General features: G+C 38.4%; 1 non-coding gene across 1 annotated transcript; it reads right to left on the reverse strand.

Moving 5' to 3' along the window:
- Window positions 1–1049: 1049 nt before the first annotated feature.
- Window positions 1050–1122, reverse strand: Trnar-ccu (transfer RNA arginine (anticodon CCU)). The gene has a single exon. It is a non-coding gene; the product is annotated as a tRNA-Arg (tRNA).
- Between the last annotated feature and the right edge of the window lie 22518 nt (window positions 1123–23640).

Here is a 23640-nt window from a genome sequence, read left to right on the forward strand (position 1 = left end):
AAACTAACAGTATTTCCCTTAAAACGACAGAATTTACTTGCAGTATTTTATTTAATTTTTTCATGTTTTCCCATATTATTGTTCCAAGTTTAGTTTAAAGGAATCTAGACCAATATCTTTTCCCATAAGATTACATAATGCTCAGTCCATGTTTCATCTATGTGTTATTGTAAATTTAATAATAACTGGAATTAAGTTTTGGAATTAAGTTTATAACCTCCAATACATCCAGTTGTGCTGGGTGGTTTTATGTCAAACTGACACAGGTTAGGGTCCTTTTTTGTTGTTCTTGTTTTGGGGATTTTTTTTGTTTTTTGTTTTTTTTTGTTTTTTTGTTTTTTTTTTTTCGAGACAGGGTTTCTCTGTGTAGACCTGGATATCCAGGAACTCACTTTATAGACCAGGCTGGCCTGGAACTCAGAAATCCGCCTGCCTCTGCCTCCCGAGTGCTGGGATCAAAGGTGTGCGCCACCACCGCCCGGCTGGCTGGCTTTCTTTTCTTTTTTCTTTTCTTTCTTTCTTTCTTTTTTGGTTTTTTTTTGTTTGTTTGTTTTCTTTTCTTTTCTTTTCTTTTTTTTTCCGAGACAGGGTTTCTCTGTATAGCCCTGGCTGTCCTGGAACGCATTCTGTAGACCAGGCTGGCCTCGAACTCAGAAATCCGCCTGCCTCTGCCTCCTGAGTGCTGGGATTAAAGGTGTGCGCCACCACGCCGGTTTTTTGGTTTTTTTTTTGTTTGTTTGTTTTGTTTTTTTGTTTTTGGCAGGGGGGGGGGTCCTTTTTAACTGGAAGAATGTATAAAAGACAATACTCCAACTCTCCCTCCCAAAGGCTTTCAATTTGTTTACTCAACTCTTCAAAGTAAACTAAGAAAAAAGAAAAAACTTTAAATATATATCCTAACAGATACTGCGGAAAAAAAAAAAAAAAGTTGATGAAAAAGTCTTAGCTTTATGAGGTAATATCCGGTGGGTAGGCTCCACAAGTCTCAGCAAACATCTACTCTTTTATCACCAAAGTAAAGCAGGAAAAAAATCCACCTCTAGCGCTACCACCCCAGGTGGGACTCGAACCCACAATCCCTGGCTTAGGAGGCCAGTGCCTTATCCATTAGGCCACTGGGGCTTATATGCTAAGCTTGCAGCAGAGACTTATATATCTGCCCTTCAAGAGGCCCAACAAGTGGCTGAGTTACCCAACCAACGGACAGAAACCAGAGACCCCTAGGAAAAGCTGAAAGGAGCTGAGGAGAAGGGCGATCCTGTAGGAGGACCAGCAGTCTCAATTAATCTGGACCCCTGAGATCTCTCAAACACTGGACCACCAAACAGACAGCATACACCAGCTGATTGGAGGCCCCCGACACACATACAGCAGAGGACTGCCTCGTCTGGCCTCAGTCAGAGAATAGACACCTAACCCTCAAGAGACCTGAGGCCCCAGGGAGTGGGGAGATTTGGTGGGGAGTGAGTGGGTAGGGGGTCGGGGGGCGGGGACATCCTCTTGGAGACAGGGGAGGACAAATGGGATGAGTAACAGTCAGAGGGCGGACTGGGAGTGGGATAATGACTGGACTGTAAAAAAACCGATTGGATAATAATAATAATAATAATAATAATAATAATAATAATAATAATGATAGATCTGTGCCACAGCTGATCACCACAAAGACATCTGCCAGCAAGAGTCATGTAAAAAGCCTAGATTTTCTCCCTTTGAGAGATATTGGGGGGTCCGGATTAATTGAGACTGCTGGTCCTCCTACAGGATTGCCCTTCTCCTCAGCTTCTTTCAGTTTTTCCCAGGGGTCTCCGGTTTCTGTCCATTGGTTGGGTGTACGGATCTGCTTCTGTGCTGTACAGCACTACAAAAACCCCATCAGAGCCGCGCGTGGTGGCACAAGCCTTTAATCTCAGCACTCGGGAGGCAGAGGCAGGCAGGTTTCTGAATTCGAGGACAGCCTGGTCTAGGAAGTGAGTTCCAGGACAGCCAGGGATACAGAGAAACCCTGTTTTGAAAAACTAAAAAAACAAAAAACAAGAAAAACAAAAAACAAAAAAACCAAACAAACAAAAAACAAGAAACAAAACAAAAAAACCCAAACAAACAAACAAACAAAAACAAAAAAACAAACCCTGTCAGGAGGATTTCAGTACAGTTACTAATCTATGACAACAATTCACTATCTGTGTAGTCCACTTAGGGAGATGGAATTCTATACTACCATTCAAATTTTGAATCGATGAGGTGACCTCACACCCAAAGGGTGGGTAATTTTAGGAAAGAGATTGTGGAGAGACAGGCTTTCTACCCTCAATCAGCAGTGATGAGACAAACCCACCTCCCTTTATGGTGTTCGAGAATGTTACATGTGGACTATTTATAACCCATTCTAGCCAGTGTGGTAGATATGTATGAAGGATTGGAAGAAGATCTGTGATTTTTTTTTTTTTTTTACATTCAACACGTTACTTTGTGTGTTTTTATGTGTGTACATGTATGGCTGTACATAAGCGTTGTCTTATTTGTGTGAGTTGGTTCTCTTTCTCCATGTGGATCCCAAGGATTGAGCTATGGTTGTAAGGCTTGATGGCAAGTGCTTTTCCTTCTTTTTTTAAAAAAACATTTACAGCTGGGCGTGGTGGCACACGCCTTTAATCCCAGCACTCAGGAGGCAGAGGCAGGCGGATTTCTGAGTTCGAGGCCAGCCTGGCCTACAAAGTGAGTTCCAGGACAGCCAGGGCTATACAGAGAAACCCTGCCTCAAAAAAAAAAAAAAAAAAAAAAAAAGAAAAAAAGAAAAAAAAAAGATATCTACCTGTTCAAGCGCTATACTTGTTACTCCTAACCAGCACTATTGAGGATCCTTTTCTTTGGATCTCATAAGAGGCTAAGGTGGAATCAGGATGTTTGCCTTCACTTAGCACTGAAGAGGTAGTAGCATCTTTTACTTCCTCTGTTGAAGTGGTGTTAGAAATCCAGCTGCAACAAATGGTTTAAATCAAATGTAAGAGTCTCACAACACCCTAATAAAGACATTCAGGTTTTAATAAAAATTTCTCATATAAAAACGTCACAAAGTTCATGGAAAAAGACAATTAGATGGTAACATCAAGAGAGCAGTGACATATCTAAAGAGTAAAATTAAAAGAGTAAAGATTAGAGTAAAATGATGCACAAAGCAGTGAAAAACAGTTGGAAGAACCTTGAAATATTATTAGGAAGGAAGAAAGAGTACCGTAAGAAAAAAAATGTCACGAGAACAATAAGCTTCAACTCTCTAAATTATTTTTTTATGTTTGAAGCAAAAACATAGTACTGTCAGATGTGATTATAAAATTAGGTAAAACTGCTGAAGAAAGTTATGAAACATAAACTGAAATAAAGTGAGGTTAATTTTCTATATTTCATGATTCCTGCTATAATGAAATTAGCTTAATATTAAATTATATAAATATAACGCATAGAGCTATCACTAAAATACAAGGAGGTACACTCAGGAACACTATAGATAAAGCGGGATTATGAAAACTATATACAATCCAAGAATGTTAGAAGAAGAAAACAGATACAAAAAATAGAATAATCTTCTAATAGTGTTTTAACAATTTAAGAAGCTTAAAGGTAAATTAAACGTACTAATTAGTTAACAGATTGTCAATGTAGATTTAGAAATATCACTCAACCATATATATTGTCTATACCATAAAGAATTTACTTCAGACATGATCGTATATGTTGGTGTAAGTTGAAAATAAAAGATTGGAGATATATATATATATATACACACACACATATATATAAGACATTAAATACTCCATACTAAAAAAGCCAGTCTATGCAAGGATAAATACAAGTCACATATACTTGCATCAAACAGTAAAATTGCAAATCACGGGAAATAAAAATTAATGTAACATAAAGAAATTATAGAAAATCCCCAATTATATTTGGAAATACCAGCATATCTCACAGAATTTAAGAGAATAAGTAAAGTTACAATTACCAAGGGTACAGGCAAGCTCAACAGTGCCATCAGTCATCAAGGTCTACTCTACACTTAATGACAAGCACTCCATCCTCAAACTGAAGAGTAGCATTCAGTATCCCCAGAGTATGTATCCAAATTAGACCATTTGCTCCATTTATAAAACAAACCTCAAAACATTTGAAACCATTAAAATAATTGAAAATATGTTAACTGCCAACCAGAAATGAAATAACATTTGAAATTATTAGGGGAAATCTGACAGGAAGGTTTGGAGAAACACTTCTAAACAACAAAACACATGTAGGGCATTTTATTTTATTTATTGATTGATTCTTTGTAAATTTCACATGATGCACCCCAATCCCACACATCTCCTTTCCCTTCATGTCCCCCCTCAGCCCATGCAACCTCCACTCTCAACAGAGAATAAAATCAGACAGATTAAACAAAAGTATTTTTTCTGGAGGTGTAGTGTGTCACAGTGTGTTACAAAGTGTATCCTTTTGGCCATACATCTTTACTTGCAAATATTCATTGCAATGAGTAGTCATTGGTCTGGTTTGAGGCCTCTGGCTTCTGTTATACTATCAATAGTGGATCCTCATTTGGATCTCCTCCTGTTGAATATTCCACTATTGCCTTTGCCATGGAGAGGCACCTTAGGGTATTCAGGATTGGCCCTTCACAGACTCCAGCAGATCATAAATGGAATATGTGTTGGGGTGAGCCAACTCACAACCCAGGATCAGGGCTTGAGAGATAGCTGAGTTCATCAGCCTACCAGTTTTTCAGGGCCTTCACCACCAGGGCGAGCTCTCCAGCACTGCTCTGATTAGTTCACCAAATGCTTCAGCTGGCAAGGAGCAGGCTCAGCTCTTCTGCTCTCATGTCCTTGGGGATCATCTCGTCTGCACATTAGCTCTGCTGTGCTGCCCATGAGAGTCAGAGGGACACTCTCCTGAGTGCTGCAGCCAGTGAGAGGTGGGACCAGTTCTGCCTGCTGTAGGCAGTGAAGGATGAGGTGGGAGGATCTTTACCTTGCCTATGCCAATGAGGCAGTAATTATTGGTAAAACTTATGTACTGTATATTTTCAAAAGATAATATGGAACACGTTCACAGTAGATAAGTGAAATTATTGATATATCTTGATTTAAACATTATATAATACACGAACGATTGAAGCAATAAATGATAGCTCAAAAATACAATTTTATATACCAGTTAAAAACTACTTTTAATTTAAAGATAAACAATTTATGGACCAAAGAATTCTGGAGGAAAACTGAAAAGAATTCACTGAAAAGAGAGAGAGAGGGAAAGAGGGAGAGAGGGAGAGAGAAAGAGATGGGTAACACTGTATGCATACAATAGAGGCCTAGGTCCAGTCCATGCTTCTCCCTTCTTTGTTTGGTGGTTCAATATCTGAGAGCCCCAAGGGTCCCCATTAGTTGAGTCTGTTGGTCTTCCTGAGGAAACCCTGTCCTCTTCAGATCTCTCAGTTTTTCTCCCTACTCTTCCATAAGACTCCACCTAGTGTTTGGCTCTGAGTCTCTGCATCTGTTTCAGTCAGCTGCTGGCTGAAGCCTCTCAGAGGACAGATATGCTAGGCCCCTGTCTGCAAGCATAACCGAATATCATTAATAGTTTCAGGGATTGGTTCTTGCCCATAGGATGGGTCTCAGTTTGGACCAGTCATTGGTTGGCTATTCCATCAGTCTCTGCACATCTTGGAGGCAGGACCCATTTTACATGGAAGGTTTTATGAATGTATATTGCTGTCCTATCCCTCTACTGGGAGTCCTGCCTGGCTACAGGAAGTGACCACTTCAGGATCCATATCCTCCAATTCTAGGAGTTTCATCTAGAATCACACCCATAGCCAAAGTCCTTGTCCTCCCTCTCCACTATTCTCTGTCAAGTCCTAGAGATGTGCTCCTCCCTGCAAATTTCCTTTCTCCCCTGCTTTGTCTACACCTGAAATGCCCTCTCCCTGCTCCCCTCCCCAACCCCTCTTCCATCCAGCTTCCCTTTGGCCCTCCTTGCAGGGGACTGGGAGGCAGCCCCGGTGATTGTTCTTTGTTCTTTCTTGTTTGGTTCTTCTTGAGGAAGCTGAGGAGGAAGAGGAGTGTCAGCAGGGGTAAGACTTGGTCCTATGAGGTATTTAGGGTTGTCATATAATAATAAAACGTTTTCCTATCTTAAGTCTAAGTTGCTTAGCTGCAGTAGCTAACCTGCCTATCTGAGTTCCTCTGAGGCAGAAACTATTTAGCACCAAATCATAAAACAGCAGGGGATAAAGTGAAAAGATTTATTGCTGGTGCTCCTTTCTCTGATGAATCAGCCAGAAACCTCTCTGGGTAAACCGGTTAACTCTTTGTGAACCAGAGGGAGGAAAGGAAAAGAATTAAGATGCTGTATACAGGCCAATGTGCACAAACATACACATTCAAACATTTATACACCCACATTCTGGCCCGGCCCCGACCGTCTGTCACAATCAACTCCACAAGTATTCATGCAAGCTTTCATACATACACGTATATCCTACACACAAATATATAGACAAACAGACATACACATTTGGATGGATAGATGGGAGGATGAAAGGATGAAAGGATGGATGGATGGATGGATGGATGGGGTAAATCTCCCTAAGCCAAACCACTCAACTAACCACTTTATTTCTTTTCTCTGGTCTTTCATTCCTTCTTAGACAAAAAGTTCGTTAGAAAATTACCTCAGAGGTAACATGTTACATAAAATGAGAGTTATAGAAGTATGTTGATATTAAGTTCAAAGTAGTGTTTCATTTATAATATACTCATTATAAGTTCAAAGCAACAGTTTTTTCACGGCCTTGATTTATCATAGTACACACCTGTGGCTTTATCATTGAACATGAATGTTTTCCTTGAACAAAAATTTGTCCCAAGTCTATTTCTCTTTTTAGTGTAGTTATGAAAGCTCATTGTTATTCTTGTATTTTTTTTTAAAAAAGATTTACTTAAAGTATATTGTAGCTGTCTTCAGAAATACCAGAAGACAGTGTCAGATCTCATCAGAGATCTCATCACAGATGGTTGTGAGCCACTATGTAATTGCTGGGTTTTGAACTCAGGACCTCTGGAAAAGCAGTCAGTGCTCTTAACCACTGAGCCATCTCTCCAACCACTCATTACATGTCTTATTCTGCAGCCTTTATCTTATTCTGAAGAGTGGGCACAATCTATTCTTGATTCTAATTTTGTTACATCTGGAATTTCCAGCAATTAAGCCCATCTCTAAAAACTGTTTTTTAAAAATTACTTGAATCAAATTAGAAATTCTATAGAATTACTATCTATTTGTCTATATAGCATTACTACAAAATAGTACATCTTTTTTGTTCTGCAGAAATCTGCTCAAAAGTGTGGGATAATACCTAGTGATAGTTATATATTTAATAAGAACAGGAAAAGCATACTAATAGCAGTAAATGTTCATAAAATTAATTTCTCCTGGACCTTGGCTATTGCAGCAATTCTGTCATGGATTTTAATCTAAAGTGGACTCATCTCAGGAAGATCACCTGCTAGTTATTAGGTTCTCCTGTGATGGTTCCTGATACTTTCTTGTTATTTACCTTCTTTGGGTCTGTGGATTGTAGTATGTTGATCCTGTACATTATAAGCCTCACCAGCATTCTTTTTTTTGTTTGTTTATTTTAATTATCTTTAATCTTTTTTTTACAGTCCAGTCGATATCCCCTCCCCCCTGCTTGTCTACCCTCTGACTGTTCCTCATCCTATTCCTCCTTCCCCATCTCCAAGAGGATGTCCTCACTACCATCAGACCTCCCCATTCCTTGGGGCTCACACCTCTCCAGGGTTAGGTGAATCTTCTCTCACCAGACCAGGCAGTCCTCTGCTGTATGTGTATTAGGGACATTGTACCGGCTAATGTATGCTTGCTGCCTGGTTGCTCACCAGCATTTTTTTTTTTTTTTTTTTTTTTTTTTTGGTTTTTTGAGACAGGGTTTCTCTGTATAGCCCTGGCTGCCCTGGAACTCACTTTGTAGACCAGGCTGGCCTCGAACTCAGAAATCCGCCTGCCTCTGCCTCCCAAGTGCTGGGATTAAAGGCGTGCGCCACCACGCCCGGCGCTCACCAGCATTTTTAAGTAAAGTAACTGGAATAGCTAAAACAGCATGAGAGGGCTGGTGAGATGGCTCAGTGGGTAAGAGCACCTGACTGCTCTTCCAAAGGTCCGAAGTTCAAATCCCAGCAACCACATGGATGGCTCACAACCTCCGTAATGAGATCTGACTCCCTCTTCTGGAGTGTCTGAAGACAGCTACAGTGTACTTATATATAATAAAAATAAATAAATCTTAAAAAAAAAAACAGCATGAGAAGGGATATTGTAGTGGGAAAGATTCATTTTAAGACTTATTATATTGATACAGTCTTCAGGACTGCATTGTATTGGTTGAAGAGCACAAACAAAGATAAATGAAAAAGAGAAAACAGAATCCAGAAGTGGAGATACAAATACCACGCTTACTTTTGTCAAAAGTCCATATCCAGAAAAGTGGGAAAAAATGAAAAAGATGTGTTTGTGTGTCTGAGAGAGGGGAGGGGAGAGAGAAAGCCTTCTTATGCTTCTCATACTCTATATAAAATAAATTATATTAAACTCAAAAGAAATTGCCTTTGTCAGGGTTTCTATTTCTGTGATAAAACACCATGACCTAAAGCAACTTGGGGAGAAAAGGTTTTATTTCCTTTTACAAGTCTCAGAGCACACTGCATCACTCAGTGAAGTCCTCTGGAAAGACTACCAACTCATTATTCAATACCAAATCATCAGTGCTGAAAAAATATATACAAGCAGCATTACATAGATCGAGTAGGTTGTACTTAAGTTGTTTGTTTTCTTGTTGCACCTAGGACCACCTGCTCAAGGGTGGCACCACCTATGGTATTTTGGGCCCTCCCTCAAATCATCAATCATGAAAATGTACAGCAGGCTTGCTCAGAGGCTAATCTAAAAGGGGCATTTTCTTAGTAGAGGTTCCCTCTTTCCAAAGGATTCCAGCCTATGGCAAATTGGTATCAAATTGGCCAACGCAGATGTAAATTCCACATATAAAGTATATTGCTATTTTAAATATATATATATACATATATATATATATATGTATGTATATATGAGAAAAATTTTAGATTCCATGCCTAGGCAAATATTTAGGCTTTTTAAAAGGAAAATTATGAAAAATATCTTTGACCTTCCCACATTCTCATCTTCCTGTCTTCCACATCATTCCCTGTTTAAAGCTATCCAGCCCCAGCATTTCCCCTCTATATTTTCATACTACATAATTCTATTTCTCCCTCCCTCCATTTTATTTACACCCCCATGACCTCTTTCCACTGACCTGTATTCTATAAGTATAGCAGGATGAGCAACTAAAAATAAAAACTGCAAGCTAGAAGGACACACCTCATTTGTCCTTCTATGCCAAAGTTCAGTATAGTTTTTCATCAATCTATTTTCCTGCAAATTTCATAATTTTGTTTCTCTTTGCAGCTAAATAATATTCAATTGTGTAAATCATATTATGCATATGTACCATGCTTCCATTATTCATTTATCACTTGTTGTGCATAGAGGCTGATTCTATTCCTTATCTATTATGAATATAGCAGCAATGAACATTATTGAGCAAGTAGTAGGATATAGAGTCCTTTGGGTTTATGCCCAGGAGAGGTAAAACTGTGTCACATTGCAATTGTATTTCAAGTTTTCTTAGAAACCTCCACATGGCCTGAATGAACTACTTTGCACTTACACCAACAATGAGTACAGATCCCTCTTTCCCCACATCCATACCAGTATTTGTTGTCATTTGATTTATTTATAATAGCTATACTGATTGGGGAAAGATGGACTCTCAAAGTAATTTTTACTTGCATTTATCAGATGTTTAATGATGTTGAACATGTTTAGAATCTACTATGTTATGATCGAATTAATTATAAAATATTTAAATTGAAAACCATTTATAGGGAAATATCCTATAAGGTTAGATAATGATACACTTGGAAGCTGTAGGTAATTAGACAAAAATCCCAATGCCAGGTGTGGGGGTCCCTCCTTATGTACTTATTGTAGGTTCTCTTCCAAGATCCATTACTTCACTATTCCCAGGCAGTTGGCTAGGTTTCCAGTACTAAGCATGATTTCCTCCTCTGTTGGGTAAGCCCTGTGTTCAGTGAGAGAGCTTTTGGTTACCAAAGTAAAAGCTCTCAAATAATGCTGGCAGCTATCTCTCTGTTGACTGTCTTTCATTGTGCCAGAAGGTGCTATCCAGACTCCAGATGGGAGGAAGGCATTAACAATATACTACAACTGTGAAATCCTACCAACTACAATACCAACCTTACATACAAGCTGTGTACACTTGTTCAGTAGTGTAACAACATATATTAGATTCAAGGGTCACTCCAGAGGAGGGAATCCATACCTGGTCAAAACCCTGTAAACCAGGTCAAAAGCCATGGCTGTGGAAGTCAAACACCTCCTGGGTGGTGAGTGATGGCAATTAATATGATTACATAGCTAAATTGGCATATAATCAAAATCAAATTACCTTCTAAATATGTATATTTATACTCAGACAAATGCTATTGTCATACTTAATTAGAGAAGCCCCTCCAGTGAATACATAGAAGCATAGTTGCTAGAAGTTCTGAGAATAAATGACAAATAATGAGTGTTTACCTCTAAACAAGATATTTATGCAATACCTTGTATGGCTTAGGAAACACTGTGAAAGAATGGACTGAAGGAAAGTAAGAGATGGAAGATATGTAGAACAGCTGGGAAATAGCAGCTCCAATTAAGCAAGACATGGATACATAATCACGAACTCAAAGCAGTTATGCTTGCTGGTGCTGGGAATGTACAAGAATAAATCTGTCAACAGTTCAGCATGGAAGATATGGGGTAGAGGTTTATGGGGCACTACCTCTCAATGCTGAATTATTGGTTATTGATGAATTCAGAGGGAGCTGGAGTCACTGTCATCAGTTGAATACCCACTGTTTAGGCCACCAAGTACCAATGGATTGTTCCAAACCCATGGTCACACAGAGGGCCTTGGTTCAACTCGGTGGGACACAAAACAAAAAGAAATAAACATGGCAAAGGATCACATGTACATAACATTATTGAAGAAGAAAAATAACTTGAAAAATACACAAAAAATTGTTCTGCACTAGACTTGGTCAACAGGATGGAAAGAAAAATTACATGTTGGGTCAAGTAATTGTAAGCCACATATCTATCCAAGGTCTAATGCTCACAACATGTAAAGACCTTTCAAAATACAACCAAGTGGTTCTAAAACAACAACAACAACCAGGAAAAAGGAATGAGGAAACATCTCACTGAAGTGGATATAGACATGAACGATAAGGATAGGAAAAAGTATTCATTATAATTAACCATCAGGGAAATGCAAGTTGGAGTCCCAGTGACACACCACTGCACATACCTTTAAGTATAGCAGTAATAAAACGATGGCGTGCAAACTGTTGCAAATACATTGTTGGTAGAAATGTAAAACTGCAAGGCACTCAAAAGTATTTTGCAGATTCTTAAAGATCAAAAATTACTACCACATGACCTAGTTATTATAGTACTGGGGATTTAATCCACTGAAATGAATGAAAACATACAGAAAAAAAGTCTGTACAGGAAAACTTAGAGCAACCTTTTTCATAATCGTTGGATAGAAACAAACTTTATGCCATTGAATAAGTCAGCTGCTAAACCAGTATACATTCATTTCATGGAATACTACTTAGCAATGGAAAGAAATGATACATACAATTGTAATGGATTTCCAGAAAATTATGCTGAAACCAAAAGCCAATTACAAAAGTTTCTACATTGTATGATTATATTAATAAAACATTTTTTTGAAATGACAAAATCATAGAGATGTAGAATTCTGAATTTTGAGAGACCAGGAGAAGATGGTTCAGCTGTCAAAGAACAATAGAAGTGATACTGCACTGGCTGAAGAGTATATCAGTGTCAGTAATCTGGCTATAATAATGTCTTCCGATGTACAATTTGTTCCCTTTACAGAAATGTGCTGAGTGTATGTTGTATCTCTGTACATGTAAAATGACTTTCTATAATCATCTCAAAGCACTTAATTAACATTGAAATATGAAATTGTAGATTTTATAAAATCAGCATCCGAGATTATTTATACAGGTGATATAATCCTCACAGGGTCAATAGTGGTTAAGCAAGCTATTGAGAATTTCCCAACTTGCTTATTTGTTAACTAACAAAAAACTGTCATATTTCTGCTCCTTAAAGAACAGCCTTACAGTTCACTGGAAAGTTCAAAGGTCAGTATGGAAGAGAGACTAATGTTGTTAACATATTATCTTAATGTATTCCTCTTTCTCTCTTAACATAGGAAAAACAAAGGAGTGAAAAAGTACTACAAAATTAGAAAAAGGAATCAATTCATGTGTCATTATAATGAAGTTCCTTTTTGAGTAAATAGAATCTGCTTGAAATTCAGACGTTGAGAATATATTCAGCCCTGATTGAAAAGCAAAATTCATTGCTATGCACAATTAAAATGACGTCCTCACCCCTTCATGTCCATTGCCCTGGCTTCTAAGATCATTTTTCTCAGGAATCCATTTTATCTCCCTAATTCCTCACTCAAGCTAACACTTAATCTCTTCCTATTTCTCAGACTAAATCATCAGTTCCCTGTTCTAGTCTCATTAAACAGCTGATTAACTTGATAAATGTACCCCTGTAATTTGTTTCTCTTCAGCACTCACTTCTACTTCAGCCTTAATAACATTTGCATTTCAAGCACCTTGTGTGGCCACTGGAAGATCTTTTTTCTTTTCATTAAGGGGCAGATTTTCCCTTTTTCCTCTGTCATTCCATTGCACAAAAGTATGCAGCCATTGTTTATGAGTAAGACTGTCTGGAAATCATTATCTAAGGCTTCCAGGTACCATAGAAAGTAGCTGAGGTACCATTTGCCTCTAGCAAACTTCAATACTGAAGCAGTATACCAGATCATTATTCTCCAGGTCCTTTCCTCTGCCTGCTTACCTCCTAGAATGCTTGCAAAGTTCGAGCAGCTAAAAAGCCTTAATGAGGTGAGGATGTATGGGAAGTCAATGGAATCTGTTATTTCAAGACAAGATATAACCATGAAAACTGCACTTATTTTGCTTATAGCTTTTGCTCAGAGACTGTGGAGACCAGATCTCAGATCGTTTTTGATGAATGCCTTAAAGCAGTGGGATTGCTACCATATCATTCTGTAATCAGCAATTTTTAGTGTTTTTCCCAGAAGATTTCATAAAGTGAGATATATAATGTATAAAGAAGTTGGTTCAAAATGCTCTCATTATATATGGGCTCAAATGTCAATTTGTGTTTTCTTGTTTGCATCAGGACTAAAAAATACGATAACTTCAGATTAAAAATTAACTGAATACTGTATTGAAAGTAGGAAAATTAGTATAGTATGAGACAGGACATGATCAAAGAAATTGGTACTGAAAAAATGTAGGCAGGAGTTTTGGATGGGAAGAAATCTTCAAACAAAAACATTAGAAACTTTAAATGGATAATAGTAATGATGACTTTATAAGTGATTTTTATATGCTAGGTACTGATCCAAGAGCTTTATGCTCATACAACACATTTAAATGACATGACATCTCTATCAACTAGAAACACTTATTGTCCATACATTTTTCTAATGTGGAAACCAAACTTTAGAAAGACCAAAATAATCATCATCACGAGTCACACAGTTTATGAAAAGTTAACACCTAAATTGACCTTTCTTAGATATCAATGTTTTCGCATGCATGTAACTACTGTCCATATGACTGCCTTCATTTGGACCTGTGATAGTATATCAAAGACACAAAAGCATTTTCCAAACATAGAAAACCTGAGCAATTTCTTTTTCATTTTTAAAGATTTATTTATTTTATGTATGTGAGTACACTGTCACTGTCTTCAGACATACCAGAAGAGGGAACCAGACCCCATTACAGATGGTTGTGAGCCACCATGTGGTTGCTAGAATTTGAACTCAGGACCTCTGGAAGAGCAGCCAGTGCTCTTAACCGCCGAGCTATCTCTCCAGCCACCCTGAGTAATTTCTTAAGGGCAAAAGAAACTAAGACACTTGTGTGTGTGTGTGTGTGTGTGTGTGTGTGTGTCTGGTGTGGTGTCTGTGTGTGTGTCTGATGTATGTATGTATGTGTGTATCTGGTGTGGCGTCTGTGTGTGTTGTTTGTGTGGTCTGTGTGTGTGTTTGATGTGGTGTGTGTGTATGTGTGTCTGGTGTGGTGTCTGTGGTGTGTGTGTGGTATGTGTATGTATATGTGTGTCTGGTGTAGTGTCTGTTGTTTGTGTGGTGTGTGTGTGTCTGGTATGGTATCTGTGGTGTGTGTGTGTGTGGTGTGCATGTGTGTCTGATGTAGTATCTGTGTGTGTGTGGTATGTGTATGTATGTGTGTGTCTGGTGTGGTGTCTGTGGTGTGTGTGTGGTGTGTGTATGTGTGTCTGATGTGGTGTCTGTGTGTGTGTTGTTTGTGTGTTATGTGTGTGCGGTGTGTGTGTATGTATGTGTGGTGTGTGTGTGTCTAGTGTGGTGTCTGTGTATGTTGTATGTGTGTTGTGTGTCTGGTGTGGTGTCTGTGTATGTGTTGTTTGTGTGTTGTGTGTGTGTCTGGTGTGGTGTCTGTGGTGTGTGTGTCTGGTGTGGTGTCTCCGGTGTGTGTGTGGGGTATATGTGTCTGGTGTTGTGCCTCTGTGTGTGTATTGTGTGTGTGTGTGGTATGTGTATGTATGTGTGTGTCTGGTGTAGTGTCTGTTGTTTGTGTGTGTCTGGTATGGTATCTGTGGTGTGTGTATGTGGTGTGTATGTGTGTCTGATGTAGTGTCTGTGTAGTGTATGTGTGTGTGTGTGGTTTGTGTATATATGTGTGTGTCTGGTGTGGTGTCTGTGGTGTGTGTGTGTGTGTGTGGTGTGTGTGTATGTGTGTCTGGTGTGGTGTCTGTTTGTGTGTGTGTGTATGGTGTATGTATAGGTGTCTGATGTGGTGTCTATGTGTGTGTGGTATGTGTGTATGTGTGGTGTGTATGTGTATGTGTGTGTGTGTGGTGTGTGTGTCTGATGAGGTATCTGTGTGTGTGTCTGGTGTGGTGTCTGTGTGTGTTGTGTGTGTGTCTAGCGTGGTGTCTGTGTGCGTGTGGTGTGTGTGTGTCTAGTGTGGTGTCTGTGTATGTTGTATGTGTGTTGTGTGTCTGATGTGGTGTCTCTGGTGTATGTGTGTGGGGGGGTATGTGTCTGGTGTTGTGCCTCTGTGTGTGTGTTGTGTGTGTGTGTGTGTCTGGTGTGTTGTCTGTGTGTGTTGTGTGTGTCTGGTGTGTTGTCTGTGTATGTTGACTATGTGTGTCTGGTGTGTTGTCTGTGTGTGTTGTGTGTCTGGTGTGGTGTCTGTGTATGTGTTGTGTGTTTGTCTAGTGTGATGTCTGTGGTATGTGTGTGTGTGTGTGTGTGGTGTGATGTCTCTGGTGTATGTGTGTGGGGGTGTATGTGTCTGGTGTTGTGCCTCTGTGTGTGTGTTGAGTGTGTGTGTCTGGTGTGTTGTCTGTGTGTGTTGAGTGTGTGTGTCTGGTGTGTTGTCTGTGTGTGTTGAGTGTGTGTTTCTGGTGTTGTGCCTCTGTGTGTGTGTTGTGTGTATGTGTCTGGTGTTGTGCCTTTCCTTCATTTTCCTTCCACAAAGAAAGGAAGGAAAATGCTTGTTTATCCTAGTAAAAGGGAGAGCCTAATAAAGTGTTAGGGATTAGCTTTTAAGGTGAGATTGTACAGCTAAAAACAAAAACAAAACAAAACAAAAAAAAAACAAAAAACAAAACAAAACAAAACAAACCTAAATTCAGACCTAGGAGTATAGTTCAATGATATGAATACTGACTGACCTAGTATATGTGAAGCCCAGGATTCAATTTGTTGTACTGGGGAAAAACAGAACAAAACAAACCAAAAAACCCCCAGCAATTTAAGTTCTTGCTTTGAACTCCCTTCATAGCTAAGATTTTTAACAAGGCAGTTTTGTTGTTTGTTTGGTTTTGTTTTGTTTTCATTTAATAAGGTACTTATTATTCACTAACCTCCACAAGGACCTGAAATTCAGAAAGGTCCCTTTTGTTGGTTCCTTGAAAAATCTACTCTTGTTAATATTGGGGAAAAGAAAAGAGATTCAGGAGAAGAGGATGTGAAAGGATAATGGGATGCTGGTTGTCTATGGTGATGTAAGTAATTTGCTTGCTTGGAGAAAAAAAAAACACAGAGAAATTTTTTATGTTGTGTAATTAATATATGTAAAAACAAGAAGTGCCTCTTGTCACTGAAATGATCAAAGTACCTTCTTTTCAAAGGTTAAACTGTTTTCCTGGGTCTTGGTCTAGAGCTGGCTCTAGGTCTAATATTTTCTCTCACATTTCTTTCTTCAGTTTAGTTTTAGAAAGGATTGTCCCTTAGTAATAAAAAGTGTGTAACAACTTCATTGCAGCAACTACTTTTAGTAAACTAGAAGTGTAATATCTGTTATACATTAAAAGTTCAAAAATGCTTTTGTGACTGAAAGTAGCTATTAAAAAAAACTATCATTTTTCATGAAAAAAAAAATCAACACGAAATGAATCAGCTACCTAAACATGAAACCTGAGACAGTGAAACTGCTAGAAGCAAACCCTACATAATATAGGTATAGGAAAGGACCTTAATAGGACTCCATCTCCTCAGGAATTAAGGTCAATAATTGACAAATGGAACCTCATTAAAAACTAAAGAAATAATCGACTGAGTGAAAAGGAAGCCCACAGAGTGAGAGAGAATCTTTTTCAGCTACACATTTGGCAGAGGATTAATATCCAGAATATATGGGGAACTCAGAAAACCAAAAGTCAAAAAAAAAAAAATGTCTTCTTGCTTACATTAAAAAGACCTTGGTACTAGTTTACATCAAATTCTATTACCAAAGAAATTAAGCCAATCTTCAGTGTTGTTAACTGAAGGTAGAATTATCTATAACTAGAATTACTAGTTCTATGAAACATCAGCAGAACACTGTTCTCAAGACTTGGATATTTTTCAGGAAGTCCAAAACATATTTAGCTTTCATAGCATTAGAAAGTTCTTTGCAGGCTCCACACAGATAAGGTATCAATGGTCTAACCTAGTTGTGAACCCTATCAACTACTATGCTGTTACATGACATGTTCCTCCAAATTGCACCATTCCCTGAAAATTGAAACATTTTCTCCAGGAGGAAAGGGAGGCTTATGAGCCTCAAGAGGTAAACCAAAGGTCACATACATCACATGAAAGGGAGAACAAAACTTGGAAGATTCTTGCAGGCCCCTGCTCAACAGGGATGAAGACTGATTAGCAAAGCTTCCAGAAGAAAAATCTATTTGGGTAACTCAGGGTTGTAGTGTTCTGCTGTTATCACCCATGCAAGGTGGGCATTTTTGTGATGCAGCTGCTCCTTGTGCATATACCCTCACCCATACTCCTATTAGCAACTCAAAAAAAGAAATGAGTTGGTTTACCAAGTGGGATATTGGAGCAGTCATTACTTTGTTCTGTTATGTTCTCTTTTTTTCTGTGGTAAATAGACATGTGTATGTTGCACCTCCTCAGAAAAAAAGTATTTTATGCAACAAACATTACCCTGCCAGGTATGATGTGCTCACTGATAAAACAGTGTTGTTACTCTTTTGGGGGATAACCAAGCACTATCTGATTGTAGTTGAAGTCTGTGTCATAAGACAGACTGTATATCTGATATTATAAATGTAGTCCCAAAATCATTGCTGGGGAAGTCATAGACCATAAGGGGCACCTCACTGTGGTCTAAGTATTTTTGTTTATATCCATAGACAAATGCTTCTCTCATTGTTGATCGGGGAATCTTCTGTTTGCAATGAATGGCAGTGAATGTCAAGAATCACTGTATCTCAGATGCTTAGAATAAATGATTATTTGAGTGCTCAAACCTTCACAATGCATTTATACCACCTCCTCTGAGGTTCCAGGAACATTGTGTAGATACGAGAAGGCAGAAAGAGCCAGAAGCCAGGGAGAAGAAATAGGAAATTCCATCTTCAGGGAATGGCTTAAACGTTACAATCACAATTTCACAACAAGCAGCTGTGGTTGTCTTCATCAAGTGTGCACACAAGGCTGTAAACAACCAATCATTAATTAAGAATTGGCTTATGGGCCCTACTTTGTCATGCTAAACTATGGACACTGATGGGTTCTGGGGGTGAAAAAGTCATTGCCTTCAGTTATGTAGCAAATGGGAAGCCCTCCAGGTTGCAAGGGTTACACACTTGTGGTCACAGAGATGGTCCAGAAGAAAATCAAGTGGGTCACAAAACCAAGCAAAGGCAGTAGTGTGGGAAAAGGAAAAGAACAGGTTGAGGGAGATGAAGATATAAAAGAGGGTCAGAGTGATAGAAAAGAGAACACACACTATATATATATATTGAAAGCTAGCACCAGGGGGTTCTGCTCTAGCAGACCTTCTCATGAATAATGCACTACCACAACCCCACTATTTCCTAGGCCTTGATAAATTCTAGTATGAGTGTAACTTGGGTGTTCTTTTAAGTATCTGTGGAGAATCTCCATTTGTCAGAAGAATTCACCAACTTGCTTCTAATATGCAATGTATCCTGTTATACCTGGCTGTAGTGAAGATTCCTGTCTCAGTGGGATTCCCTAACTCTTTCATGGTAAACCCACCTATTAGCTAGGCCGTTGTGTATTCCCTTGTTTGGATAAGACTGGCTATTGTCCTAAGTAATCACTCTGCAGACCAGACTGAGGTATTCCAGCTCCGTTCTTTGTAATGCCTAATTAGTTTCAATGTCTCTACTAGAAGTAAATTTGTTACTGAATAGTTAATCTTCTCACTGAATTTCTACTGAATTCCAAGTTTGTTGGCTTCAAGGATTTTCTAGGATGTTGGAAAACTGGTGAAGGCTCAGCTAAGTCAGAATTCAATCTTTAAAGGCACTTATAATAAAGTAATACTAAAAGAGAGCATGTGGATCCATACACCAGACTAATGAGGGGATAGGGTATGAGTATATGGATTATGAGAATGCCTGGTTCCAGAAGGTTGAGTTTTCTTGAAACTCCCTGCCTCGTGAGTGCTTCCAGGCCTCTCGGCCTGCCAAGTAGACTTCACTGGAGTGTGCGTAGCAAACTCCTGCACTCACAGTTCAGGGATCATTGACAAAGAGAGAGCAGAAACATAAGAGCTAAAGCAACAGGAAGTTTGACATGAGATTGCATCTCCCAGAAATTCCAGAGAAACTGTACTGGAAGTCTCATCATCACAGCTGCCTAAACAAAATCTGAACAAGAATGGCACCAATAGTGCATGCTAACTGAAGGAGGAACTTTCATGGAGACCTCAATTCTAAAGAACCTTCAGTTGGTTGTCTAATAAAAATAGTCAGTCCTGAAATCATATATATGTATGTAAGTAACATTGTACATACTGAGCAGGTTTTATACATATATTTACACAAATACAAGAATAACAAATAAAAGAGGTCATTGAGACATCAAGAGGATACATGTGAGGGGTTAAAAGGAAGAAAGTTAATATTAAAATGTTGTAATAATGATTTAATCTCAAAAAATAAAAGTATTAAAATTACATCTAAACATGTGGTTATGGCTGGAAAGATGGCCAAGCAGCTCAGAGTGTTTCCTGTAATCATCTCATACCGTGAGTTTAATCCTGAAGCCTCCATAATAAAGCCAAATGTGGGTAGCTGGTACCTGTGTGTCTGCACACTCTTATAATTAGATGTGAAGCAGGGACAGCAGAGTAGCCCAGAAGCTCCTATTGCTGCTTGGGGCTCTAATTTCGTAGAGGTCTGTGACATTGAACTTTTGACATGTTTTGGTAGTTTTCATGCAGTTGCCTCTAAGAGTACACTTTAAAAGAAATGTGGTACTCAGAATATTACAGAACCCTTTTCCCTGGAAGCATAAGGAAAAAAATCACAAGGCATAGATTTTCCTGAATAACTTCCATGTTTATGGAAATATTATTTTACTTGAGCTGTACTTTTTATATTTTTGAATTTTCTTTCTGCTTTCACAAAGAAATAAAAACAGTATAGCTTCTGTGATTCAGAAAAGTTGTCAATTGGTATATCAATACAGTGGATCATTTTCTTTTCTCTACTTTCCATAATACGTACTCTCCTTTCTGCAAAAGGAATGTATTTTTAAGTAAAAGAAACACATGTACACACATGCATGCACAGTACACCAAGGGACACAGAACCAATTTGCCCTGACCCTAGAGAAAGTAAAAATGGCTGGAAATTCAAACTGTTCCAAGAAATGAAGTATTTAAAACAGTGGATTGACCTTCCAGGCACCAGCATACATCCTCAATTATTTTCCCTCCACACAAGGCATCTGATATGTTCATTAAGCTATAAGAGCATTTTAATTACCAATAGCAGCAAGTTTGACTCATTCTATTAGGAAATAAATTTAGGAAGGGGAAGGCTGAATTAACAAATAAGAACTAACAAATACAGAGCTGAGGAGATGTCAGTAAAGTAATTACTTTGCGAGCCTAAGGACCTGAGGTTGGACACCCAGAAGCTATGTGATAATCAGGCCTGGAGGTCTGGTTTGCAATTGTAACCCCAGTTCCAGGTAAGTGGGTCAGAGACAGACAGACTTCTGCAGCTTATTGTCAGCCAATCCGGCCAAGCTAAGAAGCCCCCGGTATAATGATAGACCCTGCCAAAAAAAAAAAAAAGAAAGAAAGAAAGAAAGAAAGAAAGAAAGAAAAGAAAAGAAAAGAAAAGAAAAGAAAAGAAAAGAAAAGAAAAGAAAAGAAAAGAAAAGAAAAGAAAAGAAAAGAAAAGAAAAAGAAAAAAAATGAGCTGGAGTAATTAGATAGCACAGCAGATAAGTGATTGCCAGGCAAGACTGATGATCTGGATTCCATTCCCAGACCTCATTGTGGAAGGAAAGAACAGAATCTAGCAATTCATCCTCTGACCTTTACACATGAGCTGTGGCACATGTGTGCTGTGTCATTTGTGAGCCTGCAATATGTACACACATCACACACACATATACAGTACTAAATTTCAAAAGTAAGTAAAGTGGAAAGCAACTGAAGAAAACATGAACTTCTATTCTCTATGTACATGTGTATCTGCACGTACACAACATAAAGATACACACAGACACACACACACAGATACACTCACACACAAAGACATACACACACAAAGACACAAACAGACACAGACAGACAGACAGACACACACACAGACAAACATGTACCCATACTATACAGAGACATACACACAAGAACAACATTTTAACCATGAATTATGGTTTTCTGGTTGTTGTTATATTCTAATTCATTTCGCTGCAAAAGTCTTCCAAAGATTTTATAAGATGAGAAAACTGAGACCTGAAGAGCCTGGAAGACTCAACAAAAGTCCTAAAAGAGTGACATCGTCCAAGTTCAAACAACATACATTTGTTTGGACTTTGTTAGGAACTCCCCTTCTATGCATTTTTGATGTATAATGTCACCTAATTTTCAAAGCCAGGCCACGAAGTGGATACAATTACTGCCTTGCAGTTTGAGAGAGGGAAAATGAGTGACATATGGCTACAAAGCTAATAGGTGGCAGAACCAGAATTCGAATCATAATTATCCTGATTTCAAAGTAGAGAGAGATTTCCCCACTTATGTTGTCTTCTCACATCAGAAGGCTCAGAGGATCTTGTGCCCCAGTTATTTGTAAGGTAGCAGATTGCTATAATTTGGGTGATCATTTGCCTTTGTGAGAAGACACTGGTGCCCAACAAACAGTGGTCTGCTTTGTAGCCTGGCTTGCTTTATGGCTTTATCTTTTGTTGACTGTGGCTGGTTATAATTGCGAGGGTTTTGTGCTGTTTCTGCACAAGACTACATATGCTATTCAGAATGTCCTCAAATTGCTTGATATGTCTTTAGTTATCCTGTAGCTGTCTCATAATTGGTATTGATAGGCTCACAAAGCATAAGATTCCTATCATGACCCCCACCCCATTTCTTTAGAGAAGACTTATTTGTACAAAAATTATTTGAATACTGCTGTTTTGATGAATTAGGTAATCAGATGGATAGGATAACTGGCCAATTTGGCTTTCATAATAAGAAAGCATCTGCAGATGATACCACAAATACTGGCAAAAAGAAAAGAGGCATACATCTATAATTTTTCTTATGCATTTCTGTTTTGATATTGGGGAAGTTATAATCAGAGGATGAAAACATGAACAGAAAATAAGATTAATTCCAATTTAAAGGATAAAATAGCTAAAATGATATAAAATTATGATGATGGAGATAATGCTTAATGATAGAACATTTGCCTACCTGGTATAAGCCCCCCCCCATTTCCATATCCACTCCTGGAAAAAAAAAAGAAACTCAAGAAACTCAAGAAAATAAGTAAACACTATTCCCAACTTTCCTGGCCATTTTAGGGATGACGTTATTCGAAAAGAAGTGGCCAAAAGTTTGCAAAATACATAAATCCCTGGCAGATATGTGCTTAATGAATTTTGAGCTATTAACATTAGCTGTAGGCAGCAGAAAGAGGCTTATTGTTTGCTTGGCTCTTCGATTTAGCTTTAGCCTGGGACCCTTGTTTCCTTTTACATTCCAGGATACATATTTTATGCTGTCTTCATTGTATGATTGTTATTTATATAGCCACCTCCATTCCCAGACTGTGAGCTCTCTGTCTCCAATACAGTTACTTCTCTAATAGTCACTCAGTAAAGGTTTGTTGAACAGAACAAATGAGTGAAGGAAAGATGAATGAGTGATTCAGATAAGTGTACCAGGGTGGGAAGAAGGGGGAATTTTGTGGTTTTCTCTGTATTTAGGTATCTCAATCATGTTTTTGTTTTGTGTTTGTTTTACTCTTTCTAACTCTATTGCATCTTTGTAAAGTGTGTGGCAATTTCTTAACCCATTCTGGTCTGCTCACTTGCTCTCTTTCCTTCCCTCTCTTGCCTGCCAAATTAGTAGAAATAAATCAAGGTGAGGTTTTTTTTTTTTTTTTTTTTTTTTTTTTTTGTCTAGAACCCAGCTCTGTGCTGTGATACAAGCACTTTACATGTTGAGTTTCCTACCATTACAGCACAGAAACTCTGAAGAATAAGCCTACAAACCAGGACCTCTATTCTACAAGTTGATATAGATAATGTATTTACTGTTTCACACTGTAGGGTAACAGAAATCAACTCCCTGCCTTACGTGACTAATTGTCCTGCGAAATATAGCACAAGTATACAAAAAGGTACAGTGTGGCTTCAGGGTAGGCACTAACCACACTAGTTCATCTGGGGAATTAAGAAACATTACTTGGAACAGACGGTATTTAAACCAAATTGCATGAATTTTGCTGGGAAGAAACAAAGTGAAAGAAGTAAAAAGAGAAATAAGATAAACACATGGAGATGGA

This window comes from Mus caroli, unplaced genomic scaffold, assembly GCF_978045245.1.
Source record: "Mus caroli unplaced genomic scaffold, Mus_caroli_1 scaffold_5, whole genome shotgun sequence".
Lineage (NCBI taxonomy): Eukaryota > Metazoa > Chordata > Mammalia > Rodentia > Muridae > Mus > Mus caroli.